The sequence below is a fragment of the Triticum dicoccoides genome, chromosome 3B (genome assembly GCF_002162155.2).
Source record: "Triticum dicoccoides isolate Atlit2015 ecotype Zavitan chromosome 3B, WEW_v2.0, whole genome shotgun sequence".
Lineage (NCBI taxonomy): Eukaryota > Viridiplantae > Streptophyta > Magnoliopsida > Poales > Poaceae > Triticum > Triticum dicoccoides.
This window is the reverse complement of record NC_041385.1, coordinates 337,017,718-337,033,790: the sequence shown is the minus strand read 5'-3', so window position 1 is coordinate 337,033,790 and position 16,073 is coordinate 337,017,718.

Below are 16,073 nucleotides of genomic sequence, written 5' to 3'. Positions count from 1 at the left end.
GTCTTTAAGGCGTGAACTATAACTGCTAACTCAAGATCTTGAGTAGCATAGTTCTCTTCGTGAGGATGTAGCTATCGGGATAGATATTCTACGACTCTGCCTTCTTGCATCAGGACACCACCGAGTCCGGTTCTTGATGCACCACAATATATCACAAATTCCTTGTGAATATCAGGTGTGGCCAGAACTGGGGCGGTGGTTAATCTCTTCTTCAGCTCCTGGAATCTCTCTTCACACTTTGGTGTCCACTCAAACTTCTTTTCCTTCTTCAGGAGTTGGTTCATGGGTCGGGCAATGCTTGAGAATCCTTCAACGAACTTGCGGTAATATCCCGCGAGTCCGAGGAAGCTTATGACTTCTTTCACATTGCTCAGGGTTTGCCATTCAGTCACGCCCTGGATCTTGGTGGGATCAACTGACAACCCTTCGGCATTCAGTACATGACCCAAGAATACAACCTCATGCAGCCAAAATTTGCACTTGCTGAACTTGGCGTATAGTTGGTGCTCTCGAAGCTTGTCTAGGACCATCCTCAAGTGTTTCTCGTTCTCTTCTTCCGTCTTCGAGAAGACAAGAATGTCATCAATGAAGATGACAACAAACTTGTCCAAATATTCCATGAAGACCTTATTCATGAGATACATGAAGTAAGCTAGGGCATTGGTCAATCCAAAGGACATGACCGTGCACTCATACAGGCCATATCTGGTTACAAATGCCGTCTTCGGAATATCTTGGGTCTGATTTTCAGCTAGTAGTACCCAGATCTGAGGTCGATCTTGGAGAACACCTTGGCCCCATTGAGTTGATCAAACAGATCTTCAATCTTGGGAAGTGGGTACTTTTTCTTGATTGTAACTTCATTGAGGAAGCGATAGTCAATGCACAAGCGGATGGTACCGTCCTTCTTTGCCACAAACAAAACAGGTGATCCCCAAGGGGAGGCACTAGGGCGGATAAATCCCTTCCTCAACTGCTCTTCTAGTTGCTTCTTCAGCCCTGCTAACTCTTCCGATCCCATTCTATAAGGCTTCTTATAGATGGGTCCTGCTCTGGGCATGAGCTCGATGATGAACTCAATGTCTCGGTCAGGAGGCATTCCCGGTAGCTCATCAAGAAAGACATCGGGGTATTCGCATACTATCGGTACCTGCTCAAATTCAACTTCAGTCAGACAGTTGACTTGGGTGGCTTGATCTAGAGGGGAGTTGGCAGTAAACTTAACATCAACTCCTTGGTCATTGGTCACTGTGACCGTTCGGTTGGCACAATCTAACAAGCCTTGGTGCTTGCTGAGCCAATCCATTCCCAAGATCACGTCCAAGCCTTGTGATCTTAGGATGATAAGGTATGCTAGGAAATCTACCCCATTAATGACAATCCCGACTCCTTTACAGCCTATCTTGGCTCTCATCTCTGCTCCAGGGGTCTGTACCACCATGGGGTTATTCAGGGGTGTAGGGGTCATGCCACTTTTGAATGCAAACTCTTGGGTGACAAATGAATGCGTGGCTCCAGAATCAAACAAAACAGTTGCGGGTGCTGAGTTGACAAGGATCATACCCAGCACGACGTCCGGGTCCACCTGGGCTTCTTCTGTGGTGACATGATTCACACGCCCCATGCCATTGTTGGGAGGGTTGCGGGGAGCTTGGTTTCGTGGTGGTATTCCGTGGCCTTGTCCCGGGTTCTGCGCATTGGGGCGCGGGGCATCGGGCTTCTTGTTGGGGCAATACTTAGAGTAGTGTCCTGCCTAACCACATCCAAAGCAAGTGACTTGGTTTGAGTTGTTGATCTTGTTGCCTCCACTGTTATTGGGGTTGTTGAAAACTGGCCTGGGGTTGGCATACTACTGAGGCTGATAGTTGGTGCGAGGCGCAGGGGCTCTTGGCTGCTGATAGGTTGGCTTGACCGGGGCTGGCTGCCACGGGCGAGGCTTATGGTTGCTGGAGTTACCCTTGTTGATCATCTTGCGCTTACGGGTATCATCCAAAGCACGTCGCTTGTCCTCAAGCATGAGTGCCTTGTTCACCAGGTTAGGAAAGGTTGGGCAGTCACAAATGACAAGCGAGTATTGCAGGGTCTGATTGAGGCCTTCCATGAAGCGCTCTCTTTTGGCAGCATCAGTGCTGACATCTTCAGGAGCATACCTTGATAGAACACTGAACTTCTACATGTACTCCTTGATAGTGCTACTCCCCTGCTTCAGGGCCCAGAACTCACGCTTCTTGATGGCCATAATTCCAGAAGGAATGTGGGCCTTGCGGAATTTTGCCTTGAAGTCATGCCAAGTGATGTTTTGCCCCACATGCATGACCTTTGAATCCATCCCACCAAGCTCTGGCAATTCCCCCGAGACAGTGGGCAGCATATGCCACCCTCTCACGGTCTTCAGTGCAGCCGACTAGTTCCAATAGATCCTCAATGGTGCGGAGTCTTCTGCATCTAGGGGTTCAGCAGTCTCGATGAAGGTGGGTGGTGCATGCTTCTTGAACTCCGCCAACATGGAACGTCCATTGCCATTCCCCGCCTACTGGCGGTTGTTGGTGACAACTTGAGCAATCATCTGGAGGGCTGCCGTGTTGGCTTGTCATTCCTCCCGGGAGGCTTGGAGAAACTGGGCCATGTCCATGTTCGGAGGTGGAGGCGGTGGTGGAGTTTGTCCTTGGGTTTGGTCCTGGCTGGCTCCTCCTTGGGTAGATCCTCCGGCTTCTTGCTGCTAGGTAGAGGTACCAGTACGTGTTACAACAGGCATCCCGTTGGAGCGGTCAAGGTCTCATGATTCAGAAACAATGAGGGAAAACAATATAGATGGGAGGCCTAGTAAGGGGTGGGTGTGACACAATTTTAAGTTAAGTCAAGGCCGGAAGGGCCAAACTCATGCATTAAAACCAAATGGGTGATGTAGCCGTTTACAAGATCCCAAAAGGGAAAGTACGAATTTCGTTAAAACAAGACGGAAGCAAACACAACACAACATTTTTTCATTTGAACCATTACATGGACTTGACTTCGCATAAGGGGTACACGACCTATCCTACCTTAAGGCTTACGGACTGGCCTATCCTAGTCCTGAACGGTGTCTAAGTGGTGGAATGCTCGTTCGGGTATTCCGGCTCCTCTGGGTCTTCCTCCTCCTCTTCATCTGTCTCAGTCTCTTCATCACTTGAGGGAGTGGGGGAGTGGAGGAGCTGAACATGGTGCTGCTTCGCCGGGGGCACCGTGAAGAGGTTGCGATATTCCTTTGCCGTCATACGGCGTGGCTGAGATGACCCCTTGGCATTCGTGAACTATGAGGGTCCCCCGCCTCGATAGGCAAGAACGGGCTGTCCAGGGGGTGCACCATCCTTCTTGATCCTGTCCGCCTTCATCTGAGCTAGGCGGAGGAGCTCCTTGGTCTCGTGTAGTTCCATTCGAAGCTCCATCGACTCCGAGGCCAGGTGCTGTGCCAGGCTGTCAGCACACAAGCTGAAGTAGGTCTGGAAACGAAGGGGAAGTCCTTCATCCATGGGTGGAGTGGTGCGTTGCTCTCGTCATCACCCTCCTTACGATAAGGCAGGTAATGAGTGGCTGGCTCACTTGCCATCTCTGGCAGAAGATCCCGATGGCGAGTCAACGCCTTGAGGGAAGCAGTCTCAACGGCGAGAAGGAGGGTCACCATCTGTGGTCCCTCAAAGAACTAGCTCGTCGGGGAGTCGTTTGCCCTCACGACTACCTCCACGTGATACTCCTTCTTAGTGTTGTTGATCTAGTGTTCGTGGTAGGAGAAGGTGGGGGCTCGAGTGAACTGGCACTTCCTGAGGCTATCCTCAAGAAGCACGGGAAATCCGGTGGTCAGGAAGTCCTCGGGTACGACGGCCATCTACAAAAGTGGAAGGGGAAGGGTCAATAGAGGAAATGTGACCTATGTTTGGGTTATTTTCAGAAAACATAGGTATACAGGTGATTTCGTAGATAGTCTCACTCTAACTAACGTCCATGCTAACTAGGCTTCCTACAGTCAGGATGGCTCTGATACTAGCTCTGTGGGGACCCCGACTCATAAGTCGAGATCACCGAATGCACATGTACAGTGATCCCAGAGATCAATGCTCACTGAACACACAGAAGCTGAATAACAAGAGTCTTACATCCATACATACCGTCTTACACAAATTGTGACCATTATGGTCAAGTCTTACATTGATAAAGCCTTAAGGGCTGAACATGAAATGAAACACAAGCAGCGGAAATCTTCGTTGATAAGTAGAACCCGTGCCATCTGCCTTAACCCTACAGGCATTGTGACTGGGAAGCATCCTAGTTCGCTTGTTCGTCACCAAAGAACTCTACCTCGAACTGTTGCTCTTCCATGCCTGGTCAATTAAATAACAAGTGGCAAGCCAATGAGTACTTTAATGTGCTCGCAAGCAACCCATGATTTGAACAAGGCACAACAATGCAATGATATAGTACTAAGTAGGTATCTGCAGAAAGCTAGTTTTGAGGGCCATGACATGATCTATCAACATGTAAAGTATGCATCATGGGAGTTCAGTTATCCATATGAACAAGTTACAGATATCAACATAAGCGGAGTTGGACGCCAATCCAACTTGATCATCGTGTCAAGCCATCTCACTTAACCCAATTAGTTTTATCAACTCACACACACCGTTGTGAAACTCTAGACGTAGTTTAAGCAGCACCGCCCAACTGTCCTTGACCATGGACACGGCTATTCGAATAGTTTTACACTCTGCAGAGGTTGCACACTTTACCCACAACATCCGGGGAGCTTCCGTGTCATCCACGACCCGCGGTACCTCAAGTACCCGGGGTAAGCACCCGATCACTACCTTTCCCTAGACAACACTAACATAGAGTCCACTCGATTGGTGGTAACCCCCCGTGCCCAACATTTACATGTTAAAATTGTGGAGCCTCACTCCCATGTTCATCACATACCACAAGCACGGGGTACCAACGATGTGTCTGGTGCCCTATGAAAACAGTCATGGCCGCCTTACCTGGCACGGCCCCGTCTCGAGAGAGCGCAACAACAACTCTCCCGCCACTAGTAACGCGGGCTCCAAGTTAGTATCGACCTAGGTAATCAATAATGCCCTTTCCAATATAAGGGTAGCGTGGTTGCGCATGTAAGGTTGGGACAGTCAATAAATCTTAAATCTAATCCGTTTTTGAAAACCACACACACACACACTTGCCTTGGTACACCACTTTGTCATCAAGTGGTTACCCCTCTCATTATGTCCTTCGGGCATAAGTGGCACCCGACGGGTTTTTTTCCAAGGAGTTCCTTGAAAGCACTTTATCTCCATCACCATGCATATTCCCGTCCCTTTTTGCGTAGCAACTACTTTAGCATCCTATCTACTCCCACCGGCATAACCCTCATAAGGAGGTAGGGTCATGCACCATGCAAGTATCAACGAGGAAGTAATAGAGGCAACCATCCAACGTGGTTTACCATCTCATCATGATTCCGATGAAACAATAATAACGTGCTATATGACATTCATAAAAAGGGATTCATGGACATGGTCAAAGGGCTGCTTGCCTTGGTTGGCTTGGTCTTCAAAGTCTTCAGGTCCTTCTCCTTCTTCTTCTCCAACTACTTCGTCAAACACGGGATCTAATCGTCGCAAGAAAACAACGGAAAAATAAGACAATAATAAAAACAAAAAAGTCAAAGTGCTAAAAAAATGTCAACTTATTTTTGTAAAATACTAGGAGGAAAACTTAGAAGGGGAAAATTCTTAGTTTTGGATTTGGAGTTAGGGGGATAGAGTAGTGGATTTTCAAACAAAGACTTTATTGTTCAAATTTGAATTTAAATTTGAACAGTGCAGAAAAGTGTAATGGATGTGTATGAAAGTTACATCAATAAATAGGTGGGATTATTCTGGGGTTTTTGGAGTTGGAATTATTTCATTTGGATAAGTATTTTATCTTGTGGAATTTTTTATAAAACAGGCAGAAAAAGAAAAAGAAAAATGGCACTGTGCCACTGGGCCAGAAAGGCCATAGTGTAGCAGGCCCAGAGGGAAAACAGCCCGCGCGTGGCCGCCACGTCGAAGGCGTAAAGGCGAAGTACAACTTCAGCCGACGGGTGAACCAGTGCACGTGCGTGCGTTTTTAAACCTGACGGGTGGGTCCCACCGTGAGGGCATGAGGCTGATGGACCGGGCCCACGGTCGTCGTCGTCTACCTCCATCCAGAGGCGATGGAGAGCTCGCCGGCGGTGATATAGGGCACGGGAGGATGCGTGGGTGGTACCGTTAGACTCAGGGGGATGTCGCTGTTCGGGTGGTGGTGGAGATGGTCGCCGGAGCTGCCTGGTTCACCGGCGACGAGGTCACGCGGCGGAGGTGCTTTGGGCGTCGATGGTTCTGGCCATTCCCGGCAGCAAAAAGAGCGGGGAAGAGAGGGGAAAGGGACAGCGATGCCGCACGGTTCCAGATTGAGAGAAAACAGGGGCAGAGGAGGCCTGTACCGCACGAATGCCGACGAGCCGAGGCGGCGGACCTCGAGCTCGATATCAAGCTCGGGCGGCCCTGGAAACGAACGGGTCATCTGGGAGGTTGATTAGGAGTGTGGGGGAGCGACAGGGATTGAGAGAGGGGCTCGGGGTCGCCTTTTATAGGCTGGCCGAGGTCCACCGTAGGCGTGGCCTACGGGTGTCAGTGGGATCAGCTCGGGTGGCCGTTAGAGAGGGAATGGGGGCTCAAGGGTGTTCGTGGGAGTGTTTTAGGGTGCTAGGGAGAGAGAGGAGGAGAGGGACCAGTTGCGGGCGGGCCACAGGAGCGGCGCGAGCATTAGCCGAGCGGGGCGGTGCTCTGGCGCGAGCTGCAGGAGAGAGAGGAGGGTGCAAGACCAAGTGGGCAGCTTGCTGGCGTGGAGCGGACGTCGAGGGGCATCAACTGGCACGCGGGGGAGACTCGAGGTGGTCAGTGGCGCAGTGTCAACGGTCGGGTGCCCAGCCAGGCGCTCCAGAGCGTGACTTGGCCGGCATTTGCGGTTTTCCCGCGTCCCCGCGCGTCCACTTGTGTCTGGCAGCTGGAGGGGGCATGGGCAAAAGCTGGAGAGAGCCTTGGATGCTCTAGAAAGCTGAGAGGAGAGAAGGAGGCCGAGAGAGAGGGAGGAATCTGTTGTCCAGAGAAGAAAAATGGGGTTCCTCCTCACTTCATCAGTGCTTCCTCGGGCAGAAAAGCATCCAGGTGATAGGGGGAACTAGGAGGGGTTGTGGTAAAAAGCAAAGCTCATGGAGATTAGTGGGGAGGCCAAAAATGGGATTTTGGTAAAGTGGAAGAAGGTGTTTGATGCTGGTTTGGGAAAGTAGATGATTTCCATTTGTCATGTGACTCCACAGGGTGAAATGGCACATATAATTAGGGCCTTCCACCCATTTTGAGCTCATTTGGGCAAAGTTGCCAATGCAACTTTTGTAAACCCTAGGAATTGGTAGGAATGAACTCGTGCAGATCTAGTTGAGCAAATCACTTCTCCTTGATGCACCACTTGCTGTGGTAGCCTCATTTGGTCACATGATCATGCTCACAAAAGTTGGGATCAAGGAGAGAAAGTTGGTAGTACAAAGTTGTTCAAAATTGACTCTGGTCAGAGGGGGTTTTAGGACATTTTGGTGAACCACAATGACCTTAATTGAGATGAAGATTTGCAAGGTGATCACAATATTCATTTGTGACTTGCTGGATTTTCCCTGGATTTTTATGAAAATATTAACTGTAGAAATATTTCACATCCTTAAAATGGGCAGGAATGGTTTTGGGAGGTTTTGTCCAATATTTTGAACATGACCATGTGTTGAAACCCTCATATATGGAAAATATATGTCCACTGAGTTTCCCTGATTTTCCTCAAATATTTTTGAAGCCTTTAAATAATTTTTACCTATTAAAGACCATTTGTAGCCTAAAGAAAAAGCCTTTAAATAAAATAGGAAAATTACTTTTAAAATCATATTTTTGTGGTTTATGGGGGTCCTATATCTAATAGGTTTCAAATATACTCTTTGAAATATTTTTCATACCCCAAATCAAGTACTTGTAGTGTAAACCTCAATTCAGGGGGTTTTGGAAAACTAATTTTTGAAAATACTAATTGGCCAAATTATTTTTGTAAGAAAATACTATATTGCACTATACACATGGCATGATCATTGGACAGAAGTTTGGGGCAAGGACATGAAGTATACAAGGTGGACTTGTGTTGACTTTAAGGAGCACTTGAAAACCACAGAGAGAAAAACCAACTCAAAATAAAAAGCCAAATAATGCAAAAGTTTTTGTTAGTCCAAATTTTCATGCTTTAATAATGCAAATGACATGTTACAAAAAACACGGTGAGGCAGTAAAACATCGTGTCCCCTGCGTCCTGTTACCATTAGCCTTAGACGCATAGTTTGGGACCCCCTACCCAAGATCCGTCGGTTTTGACACCGACAGCGGCAACTGCCCACGTTGCGGTAGTGAGCAAGGGACAAAGGCAACCTCACCGGCTTTGTGAGAGAGACCGACTGGGATCCCTGATCGAGACGTGCCGACAGTGGGGTTTCGACGTCGGGGACGATGACCACATCTACACTAAGCATCCACCCCTTTCCCCGGGGGACGTGATCCACCGGGATGTTAGAGATGTGGCCACAATCATTTTGTGCGAGAGTGTGTGAAGAGAGCAACCCCAACAAGCAACCGTGTAGGCTCGTCCTGACAATGTATATAGTGGAGCAGTTTCCTTTTATCTCCATATGAACCTATTTATATTGCGTACGTGCCACTGAAGAAAAAAGTTTTATTTATAAATGACGCGGCACCTACTACTTGTTATCCTGTAAACCTTGCGCTTGGCATCTCCAAAATATTAACCTTGCGATTGGCTCTTTGCCTCTTCGGGAAGTCGAGCAATAATGGTACTGTAGTATATATCGTTCTGGCTATATCAGATCGAATGAATTTCTTCACGTCCACCATATGGGCGAGGGTCGAGGGGCGAGGGAGAGTGCGTACTATTACGTCCGTTTCAATATGGACTAGATACGGAACAAAATGAGTGAATCTACACTCTAAAATACGTCTATATACATCGGTATTTGGAGTATGTACTAGTAGTTCATATTTTAATCTATTAAAGGACATATATTCCAAACAATATGATAATCTCTCTAACCAAGGTAGGGATGAGGAGTAAACGGAGGGAGTAGTAAAATTTTCTCCTCGATCTGCAAGCCACCGCACGTGTGGGCGAGGGAGCGGGCGTAAGGCATACTAGTAAGCAAGCTTCACCTCATCCTGTGAGCCACCGCGCCCGTGGGTGGGGGGGATGGCATACTAAGCAAGCTTCTCCTTGTTCTGCGAGTTGACAGGACACATCAAAAGTATTCCACTTTGTAGAGCCTTGCCTCTAAGGTAGGCCCCACATGGTTTTCCTCTTTTTTAACATAACACGTCAGGTCACAATTTGTTTGTTCACCCGTGGTAGATGATCCTCCCTCCATTAAGGGGTCAACCAGTACACATGTCAAATTACCTCGTGGTTGCCTTTTCGAACAGAAATGAGCTCCACCGTGTACCCGTGCGGGTGTGGTTGGGAAAGAGACGGGAGTACGTGCGCCATGCATGCACCTCTTCTCTTCGTGCACGTCCCCAGCTACGTGGGTGTGTGTGAGAGAGATACAAACCTAGACAGATGGAGTGTGCGTTCCTGAGTGTTTTTTGTTTGGGGGGGGTGTGATTTCGTCACTGTATTTGTGGGAGTATGTGTCGCTGACATCTCAAAGAAAATTTTGCATGCAATATGTGTGAAATGGACGCCTATGCATATCATATATAGAGGGCCGGGCGATCCACGAGAAGAGAGGGAGGGGTCATAGATATCGATAGACTCGAAGAGAGGATCAAGTGGGTGGGTGCGAGATCGATGAAGACAGCCATCAAAATTGTGCGTGTGCAACTAAAAGATATAGAGCGGCCGACCTACCGGAACGTCAGAGGGCATAGGGCAAGTTTGTGTGTGGCAAGGAGACATGACTAGAGCGCTTGATGTATCAGTGTGTGTGGGGGGGGGTACGGGGAGGCAGAGGCCTTACTAGAGAGGTAGAACGACTCGTATATGTGTTGAGAAGGAGAGACCCAGCTATGTCTTGAGGGAGATCAGTCGACATCCATACATAACTGAAGGACGGGAAATTGGATGGGATATATATATATATATATATATATATATATATATATATATAGAGAGAGAGAGAGAGAGAGAGGAGATAGGGATGGAGAGGGGTAGAGTGCTGGGTGGGTGATGGAGTTGCTTCTCGAAGATGGTGGGAGAGGCCTACTAGACAAACTGAGGGTAGAACTGCAATATTATCAATAAGAGTGGGGATGTGTTTCTGTGTGTGCCTGTGCATGATAGATCTGTCGGGACACATGCATGGTTGATGAAAGGGAACCATATGTTTGGTAAGCAAACCTAACTAGATCGGTAGATCAATTGTTGTTTATCGGAGGAAGGGAGAGACATAACTATTGAGGTAGATCGATCGACGCGTGGGAAAAATGAGTTATAAGGACCTAGCTAGCTATATGTATAGAGGGAGATCGGTCGGTGTACATCCATTTGTTAGAGGCAAATAAGGCCCACCGAGATGGATAGACAAAGAGAATGGAGGTGATGCGAGAGGCTGAGCTACTAGCTAGATAGGGGGAGGAGTGAGCGGTTGTGAGATTGATGAAAAGAGGGGCAAGAGTTTACACGTGTGTTGGACCGTATGAGAGACACGAGGCATGGACACAGAAAGGAGGAGATGGAAGGTGCGGGTGTATGTTGTAGGCAGACGCCGCTGAAGAGGTTTATCGATCGGCATGTCGGAAAGGAGTTGTGGAGACTGTGGGAGAATGAACTAAAGAAAAAAATTGAATGTGCGCAATGGATAGAATGCCGAGGGAGGGGGAGGGCCAGGAGAGCGTGTGCCTGCACGAGAGAAAGTTAGTGCTTGCTACAAAGGTTAGAGAATTGTGTGAGTGTAAGAGACTAACAAAGATCATAATTGGATATGAAAGTGGATTCATATATTTGAATAGAAGATCATAGTGTTATAAACATATGCATGCATGAATATAGCGGTGATACGCGTGCTGTGGTTTTGCACATGTTATACCATAATGTGATAATGCATGGCGTTTGCAACTCACAGCTAAATGTCGAACAATCTAAACCATACTATATATCGAACAATCTGACATTTTATTTGAATTTGTGATAATGTGTGGCGTTTGCAGCTTACAACTAAATATCAAACAATCTAAACAATACTATATATCGAACAATCTCACATTTCATTTGAATTTGTGGTAATGTGTGGTGTTTGTAACTGACATCTAAATACTTTTAGGCGTAGGGAGCGGGGCACCATACATTATGTGATAAAAACATTATACATATGAGACATGGTTTAGATTATGAAATCTAGCTAGAGCTTGAAATGTATTGTGATTTGAAATCAACATAAAGTGGATGCAAAAAATCGAGTTCGAGTTCATATAGTACAAATAGTTCATATCTAACTCGAGAGTAATCATGTGTGTTGTGAAGATAATACACAAACGATGGTTTAACTTGACAATAATGACGATTGTAGATCTTATTAAAACAGAGAAACGAATTCAAATGGTTTGACTTCAGAACAATCATTATTGTAGATCTTATTCAAATAGAGAAATGAATTCAAATTTAGTTCATATTGAAGCGGTAGTATATACGTTTGGAATGCACTAAAATGTTCATTTGTGTAGTAGGTTGCATGCATTATACACGTAGCAAAATATTTTAATTGAACATAACATGAATTCAAATTTTTGAATCACATTTGTAGCGCGAATTGATTCGGTGCAGTACATGGGACTAGACTCTCTTGTGTGTTGCGAATTGATTTCTTTATGTTTTTTCGTCGACGAAAGTGCGAATTGATTTGCTACAGTACACGTTAGGCTTGTTTGGAAATTTCAACCCGCGCCTTGTTACCCCGAAATATTTAAGATATCTCTTTGTCTCATTGTGCTCCAACAACTCCCTCCATCTCAACCCGCACCTTGCTATTCCAAAAGTATAACACGCACGAAAACTCACACCTCCTATGAAATCCCGACACGCGAAATGCCCGTGATACCCCTGAACCAAAAGAACCGCCTAGCTCAAATCGGTGGGGCTACTTTCATGACTTACCCCCTGAGGGAGTTCCGGACAAGGGGGTGTCCGGATAGCTGAACTATCATCATCGGCCGGACTCCAGGACTATGAAGATAGAAGATTGAAGACTTTGTCCCGTGTCCGGATGGGACTTTCCTTGGCGTGGAAGGCAAGCTTGGCGATACGGATATGTAGATTTCCTACCATTGTAACCGACTCTGTGTAACCCTAGCCCTCTCCGGTGTCTATATAAACCGGATGGCTTTAGTCCATAGGAGGAACAACAATCGTACCATAGGCTAGCTTCTAGGGTTTAGCCTGCTTGATCTCATGGTAGATCCACTCTTGTAACACACATCATCAATATTAATCAAGCAGGACGTAGGGTTTTACCTCCATCAAGAGGGCCCGAACCTGGGTAAAACATTGTGTCCCTTGTCTCCTGTTACCATCCGCCTAGACGCACAGTTCGGGACCCCCTACCCGAGATCCGCCGGTTTTGACACCGACATTGGTGCTTTCATTGAGAGTTCCTCTGTGTCGTCACCGATAGGCTCGATGGCTTCTTCGACCATCATCAATGACGCAGTCTAGGGTGAGACCTTTCTCCCCGGACAGATCTTCGTATTCGGCGGCTTTGCACTGCGGGCCAATTCGCTTGGCCATCTGGAGCAGATCGAAAGCTACGCCCCTGGCCGTCAGGTCAGATTTGGAAGTTTGAACTTCACGGCTGACATCCGCGGGGACTTGATCCTCGATGGATTCGAGCCACAGCCGAGCGTGCCGCACTGTCACGACGGGCATGATTTAGCTCTAGAGCCGGACAGTACCCTGGAGGCCGCACTCGAACCCGCTCCGATCTTCAATTTGGAGCCGGCTGCGCAGATCGAGGACGGATGGCTAGACACCGCCTCGGGAGCTGCAACCTCTACGGCGATAGAGTCAAACACTGACCTTGTCCCTCATGAAGCTCGTGACTCCGAGGTGCCGGACTCCTTGCCGGACTCCGAACCTCCCACGCCCCCTCCGATTGAATCCGATTGGGCGCCGATCATGGAGTTCACCGCAGCGGACATCTTTCAACACTCACCTTTTGGCGACATCTTGAGTCGCTAAAACATCTCTCGTTATCAGGAGAGCCCCGGACGGACTGCGGTCAGGACGGTTGGGGAGCGGACGACGAAGAATTTCAAAGCCCACCCACCACCCACTTGGTAGCCACTGTCGACAATCTAACCGACATGCTAGATTACGACTCCGAAGATATCGACGGTATGGACGACGATGCCGGAGACGACCAAGAACCAGCGCCGACCGGGCACTGGAAAGCCACCTCATCATATGACATATACATGGTGGATATCCCAAAGGATGGGAATGGCAAAGGAACAGAGGAGGATGACCCCTCCAAGAAACAGCCCAAGCGCCGGCGTCAGCGGCGCCGCTCTAAATCCCGCCACAGCAATAATGAAGATTCCGGCACCGGAGATAATAATACACCGGACAGCGCCAAAGATAACCCACTCTAGCAAGACCCAGCGCAGGAGGATGGAGACGCCAACCCTCATGAGAGAGCGGCAGAAGAAGAGGTAGAGGATTATATGCCTCCCTTTGGAGACGAAGCAAGCCTCGACGATGATGAATTCGTCGTGCCTGAGGATCCCGTCGAACAAGAGTGTTTTAAACGTAGGCTTATGGCCACGGCAAACAGCCTCAAGAAAAAGCAGCAACAGCTTAGAGCTGATCAAGATCTGCTAGCCGACAGATGGACTGAAGTCCTCGCGGCTGAAGAGCATGAGCTCGAACGCCCCTCCAAAAGCTACCCTAAACGCAAGCTGCTCCCCCGATTAGAGGAGGAAGCGTATGAGCCCGCATCACCAGGAGACAATACGGCTGACCGACCACCCCGTGGTCGCGACAGAGAGGCCTCTAGGCCCTTCACTAGACCCGTACCCCGGCATCGCTTGAAAAGCACAAGGCCACAGGGGAACGCTCCGGACTTGCGAGATATATTGGAGGATAAGGCAAGACAATCAAGATCGATCTATGGATCGCGTGGGCACCCCATGGTACGTGACGACAACCGTCGCGTCGGACACAGTAAGTCCGGCCGGGCTGAACAAAACAGACAAAGCTCTTTTGAGCTCCGTCGTGATATCGCCCAGTACAGAAGCGCCGCACACCCACTATGCTTCACATATGAAGTAATGGATCATCAAATCCCCGAAGGGTTTAAACCCGTTAATATCGAATCTTACGATGGCACAACAGACCCCGCGGTTTGGATCGAAGACTACCTTCTTCACATCCACATGGCCCGCGATGACGATCTTCACGCCATCAAATATCTTCCCCTCAAGCTTAAAGGACCAGCCCGGCATTGGCTTAACAGCTTGCCAGCAGAGTCAATTGGGAGTTGGGAAGACCTGGAAGCCGCATTCCTCGATAACTTCCAAGGCACGTATGTGCGACCACCAAACGCTGATGACCTAAGCCACATAATTCAGCAGCCAGACGAATCGGCCAGACAATTCTGGACACGGTTCTTAACCAAGAAAAACCAAATCGTCGACTGTCTAGATGCGGAGGCCCTTGCGGCCTTCAAGCATAACATCCGCGACGAGTGGCTTGCCCGGCACCTGGGATAGGAAAAGCCGAAATCCATGGCAGCCCTCACATCACTCATGACCCGCTTCTGCGCGGGCGAGGATAGCTGGCTAGCACGCAGCAACAACCTCAGCAAACATTCTGGCAGTCCGGATTTCAAGGACCGAAATGGCAGGTCGCGTCGTAACAAAAACAAGCGCCGCATCAACGGCGACAATAGTGAGGATACGGCAGTCAATGCCGGATTCAGAGGCTCTAAACCCGGTCAGTGGAAAAAGCCATTCAAAAGAACTGCTCCGGGTCCGTCCAATTTGGAGGGAATACTCGACCGCTTGTGCCAGATACATGGCACCCCCGAAAAGCCAGCTAACCACACCAATAGGGACTGTTGGGTATTCAAGCAGGCAGGCAAGTTAATTGCCGAAAACAATGACAAGGGGCTGCATAGCGATGACGAGGAAGAGACCCGACCACCGAACAATAGAGGACAGAAGGGTTTCCCCCCACAGGTGCGGATGGTGAACATGATATACGCAAAGCACATACCCACAAGGGAGCGGAAGCATGCACTCAGGGATGTATACACGATGGAGCCAGTCGCCCCGAAGTTCAATCCATGGTCCTCTTACCCGATCACTTTTGACCGAAGGGACCACCCCACCAGCATCCGCCATGGAGGATTCGCCGCATTGGTCTTAGACCCAATTGTCGATGGATTTCACCTCACCAGAGTCCTGATGGACGGCGGCAGCAGCCTGAACCTGCTATATCAGGATACAGTGCGCAAAATGGGCATAGACCCCTCAAGGATTAAACCTACCAAGACGACCTTTAAAGGCATCATACCAGGTGTGGAAGCCAATTGTACAGGCTCAGTTACACTGGAAGTGGTCTTCGGATCCCCGGAGAACTTCCGAAGCGAGGAGTTAATCTTCGACATAGTCCCGTTCCGCAGCGGCTATCATGCCTTGCTCGGACGTACCGCATTCGCAAAGTTCAACGCGGTACCGCACTACGCATACCTCAAGCTCAAGATGCCAGGCCCTCGAGGAGTCATCACAGTCAACGGAAACACTGAACGTTCTCTCCGAACGGAGGAACATACAGCAGCTCTTGCGGCAGAAGTACAATGCAGCCTCTTAAGGCAATTCTCGAGTCCGGCCGTTAAGCGGCCGGACATAGCTAACCGCGCCTGGAGTAACCTACAACAAGACCACCTGGCACGTTCCGAGCATGCGTAGCAGTGCGGCCCCAACCCCAGC